Below are 19,310 nucleotides of genomic sequence, written 5' to 3' on the forward strand. Positions count from 1 at the left end.
AGAAAACACCCTAAAGTTTCTAAAACTGTTTGAATGGTGTCTGTGAGTATAACAGAACTCATTTGGCAGGCAAAAACCTGAGAAGATTCCTTACAGGAAGTGGCCTGTCTGACCATTCTATGAGCTTCTTGACTCTGTTTATTGAAGACTGAGGATCTTTGCTGTAACGTGACACTTCCTACGGCTCCCATAGGCTCTCAGAAGGCGGGAAAAAGCTGAATGATGTAATTCCAGCCCCAGGCTGAAACACATTAGCGCTTTTGGCAAGTGCTCTATAAGAGGACAATGGGCTGAGGCACGTGCACGAGTCGACCCCATGTTTTTATTTTCTATCGTCTTTGAACCTAAACGCAGATTCCCGGTCTGAATATTATCGCTTTTTTATGAGAAAAATGGCATAAAAATTGATTTTAAACAGCGGTTGACATGCTTCGAAGTACGGTAATGGAATATTTCGAATTTTTTTGTCACGAAATGCGTCGTGCGCGTAACCCTTATTTACCCTTTCGGATAGTTTCTGGAACGCACGGACAAAACGACGCTATTCGGATAGAACGATGGATTATTTGAGACCAAACCAACATTTGTTATTGAAGTAGAAGTCCTGGGAGTGCATTCTGACGAAGAACAGGAAAGGTAAGACCATTTTTCTTATAGTAAATCTGATTATGGTGAATGCTAAACTTGCTGGGTGTCTAAATAGCTAGCCCTGTGATGCCGGGCTATGTACTTACAATATTGCAAAATGTGCTTCATCCGAAAAGCTATTTTAAAAATCGGACATATCGAGTGCATAGAGGAGTTCTGTATCTATAATTCTTAAAATAATTGTTATGCTTTTTGTGAACGTTTATCGTGAGTAATTTAGTAAATTGTTAGCGAATTCCCCGGAAGTTTGCGGGGGGTATGCTAGTTCGGAACGTCACATGCTAATGTAAAAAGCTGTTTTTTTTATATAAATATGAACTTGATTGAACAAAACATGCATGTATTGTATAACATAATGTCCTAGGGTTGTCATCTGATGAAGATCATCAAAGGTTAGTGCTGCATTTAGCTGTCTTCTTGGTTTTTGTGACATTATATGCTAGCTTGAAAAATGGGTGTCTGATTATTTCTGGCTGGGTAGTCTGCTGATATAATCTAATGTTTTGCTTTCGTTGTAAAGCCTTTTTGAAATCGGACAGTGTGGTTAGATTAACGAGAGTCTTGTCTTTAAATAGCTGTAATATAGTCATATGTTTGAGAAATTGAAGTAATAGCATTTCAAACGTTTTGAAAATCGCGCCACAGGATTCAACTGGCTGTTACGTAGGTGGGACGAATTCGTCCCAACAAGCCCAGAGAGGTTAAACAACAATGTAACTCCAAGTCAATCACACTTCTGTGAAATCAAACTGTCCACTTAGAAAGCAACACTGATTGACAATAAATTTCACATGCTGTTGTGCAAATGGCATAGACAACAGGTGGAAATTATAGGCAATTAGCAAGACACCCCCAATAAAGGAGTGGTTCTGCAGGTGGGGACCACAGACCACTTCTCAGTTCCTATGCTTCCTGGCTGATGTTTTGCTCTCTTTTGAATGCTGGCGGTGCTTTCACTCTAGTGGTAGCATGAGACGGAGTCTACAACCCACACAAGTGGCTCAGGTAGTGCAGCTCATCCAGGATGGCACATCAATGCGAGCTGTGGCAAGAAGGTTTGCTGTGTCTGTCAGCGTAGTGTCCAGAGCATGGAGGCGCTACCAGGAGACAGGCCAGTACATCAGGAGACGTGGAGGAGGCCGTAGGAGGGCAACAATCCAGCAGCAGGACTGCTACCTCCGCCTTTGTGCAAGGAGGAGCAGGAGGAGCACTGCCAGAGCCCTGCAAAATGACCTCCAGCAGGCCACAAATGTGCATGTGTCTGCTCAAACGGTCAGAAACAGACTCCATGAGGGTGGTATGAGGGCCCGACGTCCACAGGTGGGGGTTGTGCTTACAGCCCAACACCGTGCAGGACGTTTGGCATTTGCCAGAGAACATCAAGAGTGGCAAATTCGCCACTGGCGCCCTGTGCTCTTCACAGATGAAAGCAGATTCACACTGAGCACATGTGACAGACGTGACAGAGTCTGGAGATGCCGTGGAGAACGTTCTGCTGCCTGCAACATCCTCCAGCATGACCGGTTTGGCGGTGGGACAGTCATGGTGTGGGGTGGCATTTCTTTGGGGGGCCGCACAGCCCTCCATGTGCTCGCCAGACGTAGCCTGACTGCCATTAGGTACCGAGATGAGATCCTCAGACACCTTGTGAGACCATATGCTGGTGCGGTTGACCCTGGGTTCCTCCTAATGCAAGACAATGCTAGACCTCATGTGGCTGGAGTGTGTCAGTAGTTCCTGCAAGAGGAAGGCATTGATGCTATGGACTGGCCCGCCCGTTCCCCAGACCTGAATCCAATTGAGCACATCTGGGACATCATGTCTCGCTCCATCCACCAACACCACGTTGCACCACAGACTGTCCAGGAGTTAGCGGATGCTTTAGTCCAGGTCTGGGAGGAGATCCTTCAGGTGACCATCCACCACCTCATCAGGAGCATGCCCAGGCGTTGTAGGGAGGTCATACAGGCACGTGGAGGCCACACACACTACTGAGCCTCATTTTGACTTGTTTTAAGGACATTACATCAAAGTTGGATCAGCCTGGAGTGTGGTTTTCCACTTTAATTTTGAGTGTGACTCCAAATCCAGACCTCCATGGGTTGATAAATTGGATTTCCATTGATTATTTGTGTGATTTTGTTGTCAGCACATTCAACTATGTAAAGAAAAAAGTATTTAATAAGATTATTTCATTCATTCAGATCTAGGATGTGTTATTTTAGTGTTCCCTTTATTTTTTGGAGCAGTATATTAGTGTTTCATTATATATATATATATTTTTTTTGTACAAATGTTAGAATTGTTCTTCCACTTTGACATTACAGAGTATTGTCGTTGATCGTTGACAATGAAAAATAGGAAATCCATTTTAATCCCAATTTGTAACACAATAAATTGTGTAAAAAGTCAAGGGGTGTGAAAACTGAAGGCACTGTCCACATGGGCCCTGGTCAAAATTAGCACACTAAATAGGGATTAGGATGCCACTAGGGACAAAGGAATTGTGTCTGTGGGGGTGAGGTGGCTTTCTGGCTTTTCTATTTCCTCCTCTGGTGTGGAAGAGTGGTGTGTGTGACCTGCATAGAATAAGACATGTCCGGTCCTGTAGTGACTGATGGGATTGATTGACAGACAGGATGTGTTTGTCTGTTCACTGATGGTGTGGTAATGAAACCACCTCCTATAGAACCCTCTATCCTTTGGTCACCACCAGTGGCGGTTCTAGCTTGTGTGGCTCCCTGGGCGAACCCCCACTTCAGCCGCCCCCCCCCCCCCGCCCAATTAGTAATTGCATTACTAATTGCATTACTAATTGCATCTGTACTGTACAAAGTTAGTGGTGCGCTATTTGATAGATTCCCCCGCTCCCCCTAACTCTAGCTTCTAGTGGGGAGACCTAAGGTCAACCTAACGCCACCCCCTCCCCAATCATACTTCTGAGTGGGAGTCCTTCCCAGGCAGTAGCCTGCCTAGCTCACAAACTAGAATCAGGGTGCCCACTCCAAGGTTAATTGACCCACAGTCCCACAGTGACATGATATCATTGACGTGATGTGCAAATGAGCGATAGAAAACCGATCGAGCAAATGTCACCATTCGGAATATATATATTTGCGAGGGTGCCCCCTGCCGCCCTAGGTGGCTGCCCATGCCTAAATCCGCCACTGGTCATCACCAACGGTCTGGTCCACATAATGGCCCAGACACCCTAAGGATCTATGTGTGTGCACACTAAATGCGTTTTAGTTCCATTGGTGCAGATCTGTGTCAGAAACAATGTATTCCCTCATTCCCTAGGGGCTATCACCCAGCAGTCACTAAATCAAATCAAATGTATTTATATAGCCCTTCTTACATCAGCTGATATCTCAAAGTGCTGTACAGAAACCCAGCCTAAAACCCCAAACAGCAAGCAATGCAGTTGTAGAAGCACAGTGGCTAGGGAAAACTCCCTAGAAAGGCCAAAACCTAGGAAGAAACCTAGAGAGGAACCAGGCTATGAGGGGTGGCCAGTCCTCTTCTGGCTGTGCCGGGTGGAGATTATAACAGCACATGACCAAGATGTTCAAATGTTCATAAATGACCAGCATGGTCAAATAATAATAATCATAGTAGTTGTCGTGGGTGCAACAAGTCAGCAACTCAACAGTAAGTGTCATCTTTGAGAGTATCTCTACCGCTCCGCTCCTCACTAGAATAGAATCATCTGTACAATAGCAAAACACTATTTTGTTACATATTGAGCGGGTGATTATGTCGCAGATTATTAGTTTCATGACAAGACAAATTTTGCAATGAAATACAAATATATAATATCAATTAGGGGAGAACTATTCTGTGATCAATGGTGTTTGTAGTGGGTGCTCTGTCTGTTTTAGAAACCTTCACTGTCATTTCTCTCAGACAAATCATTTTGTCATGAGCATTGTCTGCTGAACCTCATCTGCCTTTTAATTTTTTTTATTTCACCTTTATTTAACCAGGTAAGCCATTTGAGAACAAGTTCTCATTTACAACTGCAACCTGGCCCAGATAAAGCAAAGCAGTGCGACAAAAACAGAGTTACACATGGGATAAACAAAAGTACAGCCAATAACACAATAGAAAAATCTATATACAGTGTGTGCAAATGTAGTATGATTAGAGAGGTAAGGCAATAAATAAGTCATAGTGGTGAAATAATTACATTTCAGCATTAACACTGGAGTGATAGATGTGCAGATGATGTGCAAGTAGAGATACTGGGGTGCAGAAGAGCAAAAATAAATAACAATATGGGGATGATGTAGTTGGGTGGGCTATTTACAGATGGGCTGTGTACAGGTGCAGTGATCGGTAAGCTGCTCTGACAGCTGATGCTTGAAGTTAATAAGGGAGATAAGTCCCCAGTTTCAGTGAGTTTTGCCTAAGAAAGAACAGGGCTTAATCAACAGTCAGACTCTTTCACTCACACTGTCTCTCATTCACAAACACACAACACACGTTCTCGCATGCACACACACACACATTCTCTCTCTTACACAAACACACAGTACACACACACGCACACACAGTAAGATAATCCACGTAATGGATTTCTGCCTGAGTTGATTCCGGTTACAGGTTTACCTGGCACCTCTGGCAAACGGTATTATTTTACATTCTAATATTGTCATAACCGTTTCCATTTCCGCTTGGCTGGCTGCTGGTGACAGGTCAGTCAGGGGACTCTGCTCAAGGACAGGACGGTTTATTATTGGATGATGCATGATGAAGGATGTGTTTTCACTATATTGACAGGTACACCAAGGTTATTCCACCATCCCTTCCTTTTCCCAGTCACTCTCAATGGTCTCTCTCATAACAAGGTTTCTAAACCCGTGAATCTCTGGTCTGGTTAGGCGATGGGATGACTGTGACAGTTATGGTCCAGGGCTGAATATATATTTTTTTTCCCCTATTGACATGTACACCAAGGTTACTTTACCAACTCTTCCTTTTGTAGTCAGTCACTCTCCTTGCTCTCTGTAACAGCCATTATAAACACTCAGGGTGACAGTAGTCCAGGTGGGTGGCAAGATGACTATGACATTTTTGATACATTCATCAAGGTTTCTTCTCCAACTATTCATTTTCCAGTCACTCACATCTCTCTCTCACTCTCTTTAAAATCAGTGCTTCCCAAGCTGTGGGTGATGGTGGGTCATGTAATAAGTTATGAATATTACCTTCCAGGCCAAAATATTTTGACCATGAAGTTCATAGATTGAAATAAAGGTAAAGATATTACATCAGCTAATAGGAACATTTGCAAAGTGAGAATATCACTCTCCATTATTCTTTTCATTTACTATATCTATCCCTTTCTTGTTTTACACTGCAGTTCTATTACATCTCACTCTCCCCCTCTCTCTGACACTTTGGTTTATCTGGTTGCACCATCTGAGGTGGTTTAAGGCGATTTTTCATTCCCTTTTCTCCTCAGGGCTATTTTTCTTTAACATGCAGCCACCGTACAGAATCAGGAAAAATGTATATGGAATCATCTGTACTGCTCAGGCCATACCTTAAAGTTCATAGATAAATAGAAGTCAAAGTAAAAAAAAATACTCGTCGCATAAGTGAAAAATACATGACAATATTGGTCGTAAGAAAGCAAATGAATGCATCCTGTTGTGAGTGAATTGTTAGAGAATATACACTACCGTTCAAAAGTTGAGTCACTTAGAAATGTCCTTGTTTTCGAAAGAAAAGCAACAAAAAAAAGTCAATTAAAATAACATCAAATTGATCAGAATCACAGTGTAGACATTGTAAATGCTGTAAATGACTATTGTAAACGGGAAACTGCAGATTTTTATGGAATATCTACAAAGGCGTACAGAGGCCCATTATCAGCAACCATCACTACTGTGTTCCAATGGCATGTTGTGTTAGCTAATGCAGGTTTTTCATTTTAGCCTGTTGGGGCTAGGGGGCAGTATTGAGAATTTTGAAAAAAATATGTGCCCATTTTTAACTGCCACCTACACCAACTCAGAAGCTAGGATATGCATATTATTACCAGATTTGGATAGAAAACACTGAATTTTCTAAAACTGTTTGAATGGTGTCTGTAAGTATAACAAAACTCATATGGCAGGCAAAAACCTGAGAAAACCTGAGAGAAAAAAAGAATTTTGTGGCTGTACTATTTTTTTTAATCATTGTTTAATAGATACCACAGTGAGAAAGGATTCATTTCGCAACTCCTACGGCTTCCACTAGATGTCAGCGATCTTTATAAAGTTGTTTGAAGCGTCTATGATCAACAGAGACCGGATGACAAGGAAGGGAAGTTGACCTCCCTGGGATGTCGTTACTTCATTATTGGCTGCACCTGCGCAATCATGAGATGCGATACATTTTTCAAATACGTTTTTCAAGACACAGGAGAGGTCGGGTTGAAACATTACTGATGTTTCACGTTAAAAATGGCTCTAAAGATTGATGCTAAACAACGTTTGACATGTTTGAACGAACGTAAATAGATTATTATTTTACTTTTCGCCATGACTTCCCCCCCCCCCCCCCCCCCCCGCGCTACTTTTTAGTAGCCTACCGAAGCGCTAACAACTTGGAGTTATTTGGACATCAATTATGAACTTTGTTGAAAGAAACCACATTTGTAGTGGACCTGGGATTCCTGGAAGTGCCAATGGATGAAGATAATCAAAGGTAAGGGATTATTGACAATAGTAATTTTGATATTACATGGTTACAAGATGGTGCTAACCTGTATAGCCTAGCCTATTGTTCTTAGCACAGCACCCGGTTTATTGCAAATTGTGATTTCCCAGTAAAGTTATTTTGAAATTTGGCAATGCAGTAGCATTTACGAAATGTTAAACTATGAATATTTGAATGACAATATTATAATTTACCAATGTTTTCGAATAGTAATTTTGTAATTTGTAACGTTGTTCACCGGAAGCATTTCAGAGAACAAAAAAAATCTGAATTTCAACACTACTGTAAAATGCTGTTTTTGGATATAAATATGAACTTGATGGAACAAAAAAATGCATGTATTGTATAACATAATGTCCTAGGAGTGTCATCTTATGGAGATTGTCAAAGGTTAGTGCATAATTTTAGCTGGTTTCTGCTTTTGGTGACGCCTGACCTTGAATTGAAAATGGATGTTTGTACTTTTGTGGCTATGTACTGTCCTAACATCATCTAACTTTATGCTTTTGCCGTAAAGCCTCTTTGAAAATCGAACAATGTGGTTAGATTAAGGAGATGTTTATATTTTAAAATTGTGTAAAATAGTTGATTGTTAGAGAAATTGAAATTAGATTTTTGATGTTTTGAATTTCCAGCCTTGCTAGCAATCCCGTCTCAGGGTTCATTGCTACCCCCTAGCCCCAACAGGATAACAGGCTCAAAATGGCCAGAAACAAAGAACCTTCTTCTGAAACTCGTCAGTCTATTCTTGTTCTGAGAAATGAAGGCAATTCCATGTGAGAAATTGCCAAGAATCTGAAGATCTCATACAACGCTGTTAGTGTTTAATTTGAGAAACAGATGCCATGAAGTGGTTTGAAAGGTTGGTAATGGCTCACATCAACACCAATATCCCAGAAACCATAGACCCACTCCAATTTGCATACCACCCAAACAGATCCACATATGATGCAATCTCTATTGTACTCCACACTGCCCTTTCCCACCTGGACAAAAGGAACACTTGTGAGAATGCTATACAGCTCAGCGTTCAACACTAAGATAAGGATCCTGGGACTAAACACCTCCCTCTGCAACTGGATCCTGGACTTCCTGACGGGCCGCCCCCAAGTGGTGAGGGTAGGTAGCAACACATCTGCCACGCTGATCCTCAACACTGGAGCTCCCCAGAGGTGCATGCTCAGTCCCCTCCTGTACTCCCTGTTCACCCATGACTGCATGGCCAGGCACGACTCCATTACCATCATTAAGTTTGCAGATGACAACAGTGGTAGGCCTGATCACCGACAACAACGAGACAGCCTACAGGGAGGAGGTCAGAGACCTGGCCTGGTGGTGCCAGAATAACAACCTATCCATCAACGTAACCAAGACTAAGGAGATGATTGTGGACTACAGAAAAAGGAGGACCGAGCATGCCCCATTCTCAATGGGGCTGCAGTGGAGCAGGTTGAAAGCTTCAAGTTCCTTGGTGTCCACATCAACAACAAACTAGAATGGTCCAAACACACCAAGACAGTCATGAAGAGGGCTCGACAAAGCCTATTCCCCCTCAGGAAACTAAAAAGATTTGGCATGGGTCCTGAGATCCACAAAAGGTTCTACAGCTGCAACATTGAGAGCATCCTGACTGGTTGCATCACTGCCTGGTACGGCAATTGCTCGGCCTCTGACCGCAAGGCACTACAGAGGGTAGTGCGTACGGCTCAGTATATCGCTGGGGCTTAGCTGCCTGCCATCCAGGACCTCTACACCAGGCGGTGTCAGAGGAAGGCCCTAAAAATTGTCAAAGAGCCCAGCCACCGCAGTCATAGACTGTTCTCTCTACTACTGCATGGCAAGCGGTACCGGAGTGCCAAGTCTAGGACAAAAAGGCTTCAACAGTTTTTCCCTCAAGCCTTAACTTCAATGGGATAGGGGGCAGTATTTTCACGTTCGGATGAAAAGCGTGCCCAGAGTAAACTGCCTGCTACTCAGGCCCAGAAGCTAATATATGCATATTATTAGTCGATTTGGATAGAAAAATCTGAAGTTTCTAAAACTGTTTGAATGATGTCTGTGGGAAATCTGAGGTTTGTAGTTTTTCAAGTGATTGCCTATCCAATATACAGTGTCTGTGGGGTCCTATTGCACTTCCTAAGGCTTCCACTGGATGTCAACAGTCTTTAGAACGTTGTTTCAGGCCTCTACTGTGAAGGGGTAGAGAATAAGAGCTGTTTGAACCAGGTGTCTGGCAGAATGCCATGAGCTAAGGCACGCGCGCAGCCCTGAGAGCGAGCTGCGTTCCTTTTCATTTCTAAAGACAAAGGAATTGTCCGGTTGAAATATTATTGAAAATATGATAAAAACATCCTAAAGATTGATTCTATACATCGTTTGACGTTTCTGCGAACTGTAATAGAACATTTTTGACTGTCTGAACTTTTGTCTGGATTTGCCCGCGCCTTGGGAATTTCGATTGGTAAACTAAACGCGCTAACAAAAAGGAGTAATTTGGACATAAAGATGAACTTTATCGAACAAAACTAACATTTATTGTGGAACTGGGAGTCTTTCGAGTGCATTCCGCCAAAGATCAGCAATGGTAAGTGAAGATTTATAACGCTGTTTCTGACTTTTGTTGACTCCACAACTTGGCGGGTAACTGTATAGCTTGCTTTGATGGCTGAGCGCTGTACTCAGAATATTGAACAATGTGCTTTTGCCGTAAAGCTGTTTTGAAATCTGACAAAGCGGTTGCATTAAGGAGAAGTTTCTTTAATCCTATGTAAAACAGTTGTGGTTAGATAAAGGAGAGTCTTGTCTTTAAAATAGTGTGAAATAGTCATACGTTAGAAAAATTGAAGTTTTTGCATTTGAGGTATTTGTAATTCACACCACTCTATACCATTGGATATTGGTGAGGCGTTCCGCTGGCGGAACATCTGTCCCTAACAGGTTAAAATAAATTATGCAATTTCTCGTAAAAAAGCGATAATATTCCGACCGGGAATCTGCGTTTCGGTAAATATAGGAAAAAAAAACGAAAGACCGGGGCGACCAGTGCACGCGCCTAAGCCCACTGTCCCCTGATCGGCCACTTGAAAAAGGCGATAATGTGTTTCAGCCTGGGGCTGGAATGACGACATTCAGCTTTTTCCCGGGCTCTGAGAGCCTATGGGAGCCGTGGGAAGTGTCACGTTACCGCAGAGATCCTTTGTTTTGTAAAGAGATGTCAAAGAAAGCCAATAAATGGTCAGACAGGCCACTTCCTGTAAAGGAATCTCTCAGGTTTTTGCCTGCCATATGAGTTCTGTTATACTCACAGACACCATTCAAACAGTTTTAGAAACTTTAGGGTGTTTTCTATCCATATCTAATAAGTATATGCATATTCTAGTTACTGGGTAGGAGTAGTAACCAGATTTAAATCGGGTACGTTTTTTAATCCGGCGGTGTAAATACTGCCCCCTAGCCCTAAGAGGTTAAAATGGTGTAAAATAGTCGTATGTTTGAGAAAGTTGAATTATGACATTTTGTTGTTTTTTAATTTTCCGCCCTGATATTTCACTGGCTGTATCAAATAGAAGCACATAGAAGTTAATGGTCAAATTATGGCAATGTCCGTTTTTAATGTTCTACCTGAAGCATGAATTTAAATGCATATACTATCTGTATACATAACAGCTGTCCAATAATGATTTAAAAAATGTGTAAGGGCCATTTGAACAAGAAGGTTAGTGATGGAGTGCTCTGTCAGATGACCTGGCTTCCAAAATCACCTGACCTCAACAAATGTTTGGGATGAGTTGGACCGCAAAGTGAAAGAAAAGCAGCCAGCAAGTGCTCAGCATATCTGGGAACTCCTTCAAGACTGTTGGAAAAGCATTCCAGGTGAAGCTGGTTGAGAGAATGCCAAGAGTGTGCAAAGCTGTCATCAAGGCGAAGGTTGGCTACTTTGAAGAATCTCAAATATGAAATATATTTTGAATTGTTTAACACTGTTTTGGTTACTACATGATTCCATATGTGTTATTTCATAGTTTCGATGTCTTGACTATTATTCTACCATGTAGAAAATAGTAAAAAATTAAGAAAAACCCTTAAATGAGTAGGTGTGTTCAAACTTTTGACTGCTACTGTATATATTATTTTGCCTGGATAGTGCTTTAAAAAAGTGCCATTATTTTGAGAATAAAGTGACAATATTTCGAGAATAAAGTGGCAATATTTCGAGATTACACAAACATTTATTTTGAGAATAAAGTTGACATCTTGAAAATAAAGCCACAGTTATACTTCAACATTGAAGTATAGAATTCGGTTATGAATTGCATGTCTCCCTGGCTCCCTGTTGTTGTGCGTGCCACCGTTGAAATGCCCGAGTTAGATTGCTGGTGAAACTATACTTTAGAATTGGCTTTATTAACAAGGAAATCCTTGCTCTTTTAGCAACATAATAACCATATTGTAATAATTATTAGGACCTGGAAGAGGTTGTTCCATAGATTGAGTCTTTTCAGAAGGAGGAACCACATCGACTTGGATGAGGTATTTCATTCAAGTCTGTGTTGTTACATGCATAGGTAGAGATGGGTGAGTTGTGTGTGTGTGTGTGTCTGTGTGGGGGGGGGGTCATCACACTCAAACAGGCCCCACTGCACACAGGCACACGCATGCGCACACACACGTGCACACATCCCCAAAGATATACAATTCTAATGGCCATGGTGCGTTGTCATGAGTTGCGTGCATCAGTCCCTGTCATGGTGCCCTTCGAATTCTCTACAATGTTATCCTAAATCCCCTGCGTATGCTAACACCTTGCATATTATCTTCGAGAGTAACAGCTAGGCCAGCATTCTATATGCCAAAAGGAAAGGTTAACTTTCACATTTGTGTGTAAAGGCATGGTGTTTTATGTACACTTCCAATGAAGTAACCTCATGGGCCTATTCTTATTATCTTGTAAATGTAAGTCACGGATTGTGTTGAGAAGGATAGCACAACCCTGTCGGGCTCATGTGCTGCCCCCAAACCCCTGTCATGGTCCTTGCTAAAGCCCCATCTGAGACAGCAATTTTACAGTCCATTATTATTTGCTTACAGGTCTAACCACTAGCCTCTAGCCACAAGTGATAGCCTAAGTTATTAACAGTATAGCTGAGGCAAAAAGTCTATAATGCCTTTTGTGGGATAACCTATACATCCTTCATTCCTCCCATCCATGAAGACATCACCGATAGATGGAGAGTGAAAAGAGATTACAATAGGCTACCAACGAAGTCGTGTCAGATCAGTGATAATTTCCGTACAGCCTGTATTGCCTATCATTTATCTAATAGGCCTACTGTATATTTAGATCAATGATTATTCAAGAAAGGGAGAATCAATCCTTGAATATATTCAAACAGCTCCTCAGTTTAGCTGCTTTACACATACAGGACTGGTCCTTGAGCTGCCTCTTCTCCCACAGACACAATTGCGTAAAACACCTGCTTCATTGTTCATTCCTCCCGCTGCAGTTGGATAAGCTTAATTTACTTTCACTTGCCCACCGTTACGTACGATGAGATGAATACTGTAAATGGTGCCGCTTTTAGCACTTAGGAAACTTGGCAGTATTTTGTTTTTTTATGTATTATTTCTCATATTTTTAGCCCAGAAATGTTTTTGTCTTATTACATACAGCCGGGAAGAACTATTGGATATCAGAGCGGCAGAAACTCAACAGCAATACCAGCATTACGACCAGGAATAAGACTTTGCCAAAGCGGATCCTTTGTTTGCAACCACCAAGGAAATTGAACTGATTCCAGAGGCTGATCCAAAACACAGCCGGCGGAGGAGAGGTACTCGGAGTGGTCTTCTAGTCCGACTTAGGAGGCATGCACACCACCCAACGCTTCCGAGTATATTACGCACTAATGTTTTTCAATCCCTTGATAATAAAGTTGACAAGCTCAGGGCAAGGGTTTCTTTCCAGAGAGACATCAGGGATTGTAACATACTCGGTTTCACGGAAACATGGCTCTCTCGGGACATACTGTCTGAGTCGGTCCAGCCAGTTGGGTTCTCAGTTCATTGCGCAGACAGGATATAAATATCTCTCTGGGAAGAAGAAGGGCGGGGGTGTATGTTTCATGATTCACGACTCATGGGGTGATTGTGATAAAAGACAGAAACTGAAGTCCTTTTGTTCACCCGACCTAGAATACCTCACAATCAAATGCCGACCGTCCTATCTCGGAAGAGAATTCTCTTCAGTTATAGTCACAGTCGTGTATATTCCCCCTCAAGCCGATACCACGACGACCCTCAAAGAACTTCACTGGACTTTATACAAACTGGAAACCACATATCCTGAGGCCGCATTTATTGTAGGTGCTGGAAAAGGCTTCCGAAGTTCTATCAACACATCGACTGTAGCACTCGCACTGCTACTCTAACTTCCGGGATGCCTACAAGGCCCTCCCCGCCCTCATTTTGGCAAATCTGACCACGACTCCATTTTGTTCCTCCCTTCCTATAGACAGAAACTCAATCAGGAAGTACCTGTGGACTATTCAACGCTGGTCTGACCAATCAGAATCCAAGTTTCAAGATTGCGTGATCACGCAGACTGGGATATGTTCTGGGTAGCTTCCGAGAAGAATATTGACAAATTTGCTAATACGGTGACTGAGTTTATCAGGGAGTGTATAGGAGATGTACCCACTGACTATTAAAACCTACCCTAACCAGAAACCGTGGATAGATGGCAGCATTCTTGCACCGCATTTAATCATGGCAAGGTGACTGGAAATATGACAGAATACATATAGTGTAGTTATTCCCTCCGCAAGGCAATCAAACAGGCAAAACATCTGTATAGAGACAAAGTGGAGTCACAATACAACGGCTCAGACATGAGATGTATGTGGAAGGGTCTACAGACAATCATGGACTACAAAAGGAAAACCAGCCACGTCTTGCTTCCGGACAAGCTACAACTTGAGGATAACGCAGTGCCACTAACGCGGCCCGCTACCAAGGACTGTGGGCTCTCCTTCGTAACCAAATCCCATATTTTAATTTTGAAATATAACTGACTTGATTCTCAAAATAAAATCCCACTTGATTTTCAAATATTGCCACTTTATTCCCAAAATGTAATTTTGACTTTATTCTTGAAATATTGCCAATTGATTCTCAAAATATTTCCACTTTTATAAAGTAATGCAACAAATTTGATTTAAATACCACCACCTGTGGCTGTTTATTCATTTTCTCTTCACTTGGACGTACAGTACTACTCCTCCGTATTTAAGAGATTAACTGGCACATAAAAACAACGATTCAGTGATCATTTAGTGATAATTCAAATCAAATTGTATTAGTCACATGCGCTGAACACAACAGTGAAATGCTTAATGTCGAGCCACTAACCAACAATGCAATTAAAAAAAGTATGGATTAGAATAAGAAATAAAAGTAACAAGTAATTAAAGAGCAGCAGTAAAATAACAATACCAAGACTATATACAGGGGGGTACCGGTACAGACTCAATGTGCAGGGGCACATTAGTTGAGGTAGTAGGTAAAATGTACATGAAGGTAGAGTTATTAAAGTGACCATGCACAGATGATAACAGAGTAGCAGTGGTGTAAGGGGGGGGGGGGGGCAATGCAAATATTCAGGGTAGCCATTTGATTAGGTGTTCAGGAGACCTATGGTTTGGGGGCAGAAGCTGTCCAGAAGCCTCTTGGACCTAATTCTTGTGGTGTTCTGTCCAGTGCGCACCACAGAAGGAATGAAAAATAAATCAATAGTAGTTATCCAAGCAGTAACAATAATCCTAGAGCAGTACAATTTTTTGTAAAAACAAGTCAACTGTAAACATGCTGTCCCCCACGAATGTTGTCCCCCCTTGAGCCAATTAGTGACAACAATTTAAGCTCAAACGGGAAGGAAGATAATGTTATGCTTGTTCAAGGTTTGTAATTTCAGTTGATTACTATAGCAACCCATTGGGCCTATCAGTGTAATTTTGTAAATGCCGGATCTCTATTGCAAGTCACTTCAGTCACCCAAGTTTCGTCAAAAATCGAGCCTGTGATATTGCGTGTGAATAACTTTTGAATGGACGGAGAGAGATCCATGGTCCCCCCTCCAATTTCATCGTGGGGGACAAGAACAATGTTTTAAGCCTCCAACGTGAAAATAGAAATAAGAAAGAAATAAGCAAAAGAAAAAGGACAGAGCCCTCCACACAACCTCTCCAAACAGTCTTGAGAGAGAGAGCGCTTGGTGACAGCTTGGTAAGTAAGTTCTGTCTCATGACTGCTGGGTGGCATCACTAACCATGATATTAAAGGCAACAGTAAACATGTAGTCCCCCACGAGTGATGCAGCACCCCCCTTTGGCCAATCACTTTAATTTTGTAGATGGATCTCTATGGCAAGACTCATTCACCCAATTATCTTCAAAATTGTGCCAGTGGTGTCTGAGATATTGCATGTGACTAACATAGATACAGTTGATTACTATAGTGCCCCGTTTGAGCCAATCAGTGTAATTGACTGGCCCAACTTTAAGGCAACGCATCATTCACCCAGGTTGTCAAAATTGGGCCAGTGGTGTCAGATAGTGTAGTTTATCTAGACTCATATCCCTGAGCATGTGTGCCAAATTTCAGCACTCTGAGTCAAACAGATCAAGATATAAACAAGTGCCTGTTATAGTGCCACCGTGTGATAGATATGAATGTTATTGCAGATGTTGAGTCTTGACAGTGTTTGCAACATGTGTACTAAATTGTGTTGCAATACCAATATCCTTGATTGATTTATATGCATTTATGTGCAAGACCACACCCACTTGATTGACCAATAAACAATCATTGGTGAATGTTATTGGTTTTTGGTAGTAGTCTGGAAAATATTGCTAATTGTGGGGGACAATAAATACAGGTAAATTAATGTGCATGTCCCATAACGTATGACATTGAATATTCTTATTTACAAGTTTGATGTGAAGTTATGTTGAGATACCCGATGATATTGTAATCTAGCTGTAGTGTTCGATTGCGACGGTTACACTATGTGACTGTGTCCACATAGATCTTTGGCTCAGGTTGTTTGCAACAGTTTTGATTGGTATCTGATATCTACAGAGAGAGTATTATTGACCCTAACAACACTGTTTAGGACATGGCAGGGAAACTGTCCACCCAAGCATCAGTCCCAATGACCACAGGCTTTACATAGCCATTCTGTCTCAGGCCCAGTACATGCTCAGGCTGTACAACTCATGTACAACAGATTTGGCACAATGGTTGTGATCAATCCAAGAGTTTTTCTGCACAAAAGTACATACACAACAGTTGTCTAGACAGTGCCTGCAGAAAGTATTCGCACCCCTTTACCTTTTCCATATTTTGTTGTGTTACAGCCTGAATTAAAAATGTATTAAATTGAGATGGTGTCACACGCCTACATAATACCCCATAATGTCAAAGTGGAGTTGTTTTTTTAAATGTTTACAAACTAATTAAAAATGAAAATCTGAAATGTCTTGAGACAATAAGTATAAATCCCTTTGTTATGGCAAGCCTAAATAAGTTCAGGAGTACAAATTTACTTAACTCACATAATAAGTTGCATGGACTCACTCTGTGTGCAATAGTGTTTAACATGATTTTTGAATGACTACCTCTGTACCCCACACATACAGTTATCTGTACAGTCCCTCATTTGAGCAGTGAATTTCGTACACAGATTCAACCAGAAAGACCAGGGAGGTTTGCAATTATTGCAAAGGGCCCATATTGGTATTAGAATATCCAAATATTTGGGAGAATATATTTTTTTGCTTTTGTTTGTTTGTTTGTTTGTTTATATATATATATATATTAATATTATCCAACTGCAATCTTGTCTCATTGCTGCAACTCCAACGGGCTCAGGAGAGGTGAAGGTTGAGTCATGCATCCTCCTAAACATGACCCGCCAAACCTTCTTAAGGCTAGGGGGCAGTATTTGGAAGTTCGCATGACTGACATGCCCAAAGTAAACTGCCTGTTACTCAGGCCCAGAAGCTAGGATAGGCATATAATAGTATTGGATAGAAAACACTGAAGTTTCTAAAACTGTTAAAATAATGTCTGTGAGTATAACAGAACTGATATGGCAGGCAAACACCCGAGGAGAATCCATCAAGAATTTTTTGTTGTTGAGGTCACCACCCATTGAAAAAGCTTGTCTATGGGAAATTCGAAGGAAATCCTCCCAGATTGCAGTTCCTATGGCTTCCACTAGATGTCAGTCTTTAGAAAGGGTTTCAGGTTGTTTTTGGAAAAATGAGCTAGAATTTGTAGTTTAAGGTGGCTCTCATTTAGACTGGTCTTGTGGCACGCGTGGATGAGGGAGCGCACTTCGTTATTTATCTCTGGTATTGAACATACTATTCGTCTTAAATTTTATAATTTATTTACATATTAGGGTACCTGGGGATTGATTTGAAACGTTGTTTGACTTTTTTGGAAACTTTTGGGGTTGCTTTGTCTGCATGTTGAACGACTGGAACGGGTGGATTACTGAATCAAACGCGCTAATTAAACTGACCTTTTTGGGATATAAAGGACTTTTTCAAACAAAACAACCATTTGTTGTGTAGCTGGGACCCTTGGGATTGCAAACAGAGGAAGATCTTCAAAGTGATTTATTTTATCGCCATTTCTGACTTTTGTGACGCCTCTGCTGGTTTGGAAAATGTTTAATGATTTTGTATGCGGGGCGCTGTCCTCAGATAATCGCATGGTATGCTTTCGCCATCGACTTTTTGAAATCTGACAAAGCGGCTGGATTAACAAGAAGTTAATTTAAAAGTTTATGTATGACACTTGTATTTTCATGAATGTTTAATATTACGATTTTTGTATTTTGAATTTCGCAGGATGTTGGCGAGTTGGGTCACTAGCGCCCCACCTAGCCTTAAGTTAACACCCGCCCGCTTAACCTGAAAGCCAGCTGCACTAATGTGTCAGAGGAAACGCCATTCAACTGATGACCGAAGTCAGCCTGTAGGCACCTGGCCCGCAACAAGGAGTCACTAGAGTGCAATGAGCCAACTAAAGCCCCCACAGCCAAACCCTGCCGTAACCCGGACGACGCTGGGCCAATTGTGCGCTGCCCTATGGGACTCCCAGTCATGGCCAGTTATGACACAGCCTGGGATTGAACCCAGGTCTGTAGTGATTCCTCAAGCACTGCGATGCAGTGCCTTTGACCGCTGCACCATTCGTGAGGAACTGAATACATTTTGAGCATGGTGAAGTTATTAATTACACTTTGGATTTTGTATCAATACACCCAGTCACTACAAAGATACAGGAGTCCTTCCTAACTTAGTTGCCGGAGAGGACAATGGTGACTTGAAAACAGTTAGAGCTTAATGGCTGTGATAGGAAAAAACTGAGGATGGATCAACATCATTGTAGTTACTCCACAAAACTAACCTAACTGACAGAGTGAAAAGAGGGAAAACATACATGCCTGTTTTCAACAAGGTACTAAAGTAATACTGCAAAAAATGTGTCGAAGCAATTAACTTTATGTCCTAAATACGAAGTGTTATATTTGGGGCAAATCCGATACAAAACATTACTGAGTACCACTCTTCATATTTTCAAGCATATTGGTGGCTGGATCATGTTATGGGTATGCTTGTAATTGTTAAGGACTGGGTAGTTGTTCAGGATAAAAAAATAAATAAAAAAAGATGCAGAATGGAGCTAAGCACAGGCAAAATACTATAAGAAAATCTTTCAGTCTTTCCACCAGACACTGGGAGATGAATTCACCTTTCAGCAGGACAATAACCTAAAACAGCCAAATATACACTGTAGTTGCTTACCAAGAACACAATGAATGTTCCTGAGTGACAAAGTTAGTTTTTACTTAAATCTACTTGAAAATCTATGGCAAGACC

The sequence above is a fragment of the Salmo salar genome, chromosome 29 (genome assembly GCF_965601325.2).
Source record: "Salmo salar chromosome 29, fSalSal1, whole genome shotgun sequence".
NCBI lineage: Eukaryota > Metazoa > Chordata > Actinopteri > Salmoniformes > Salmonidae > Salmo > Salmo salar.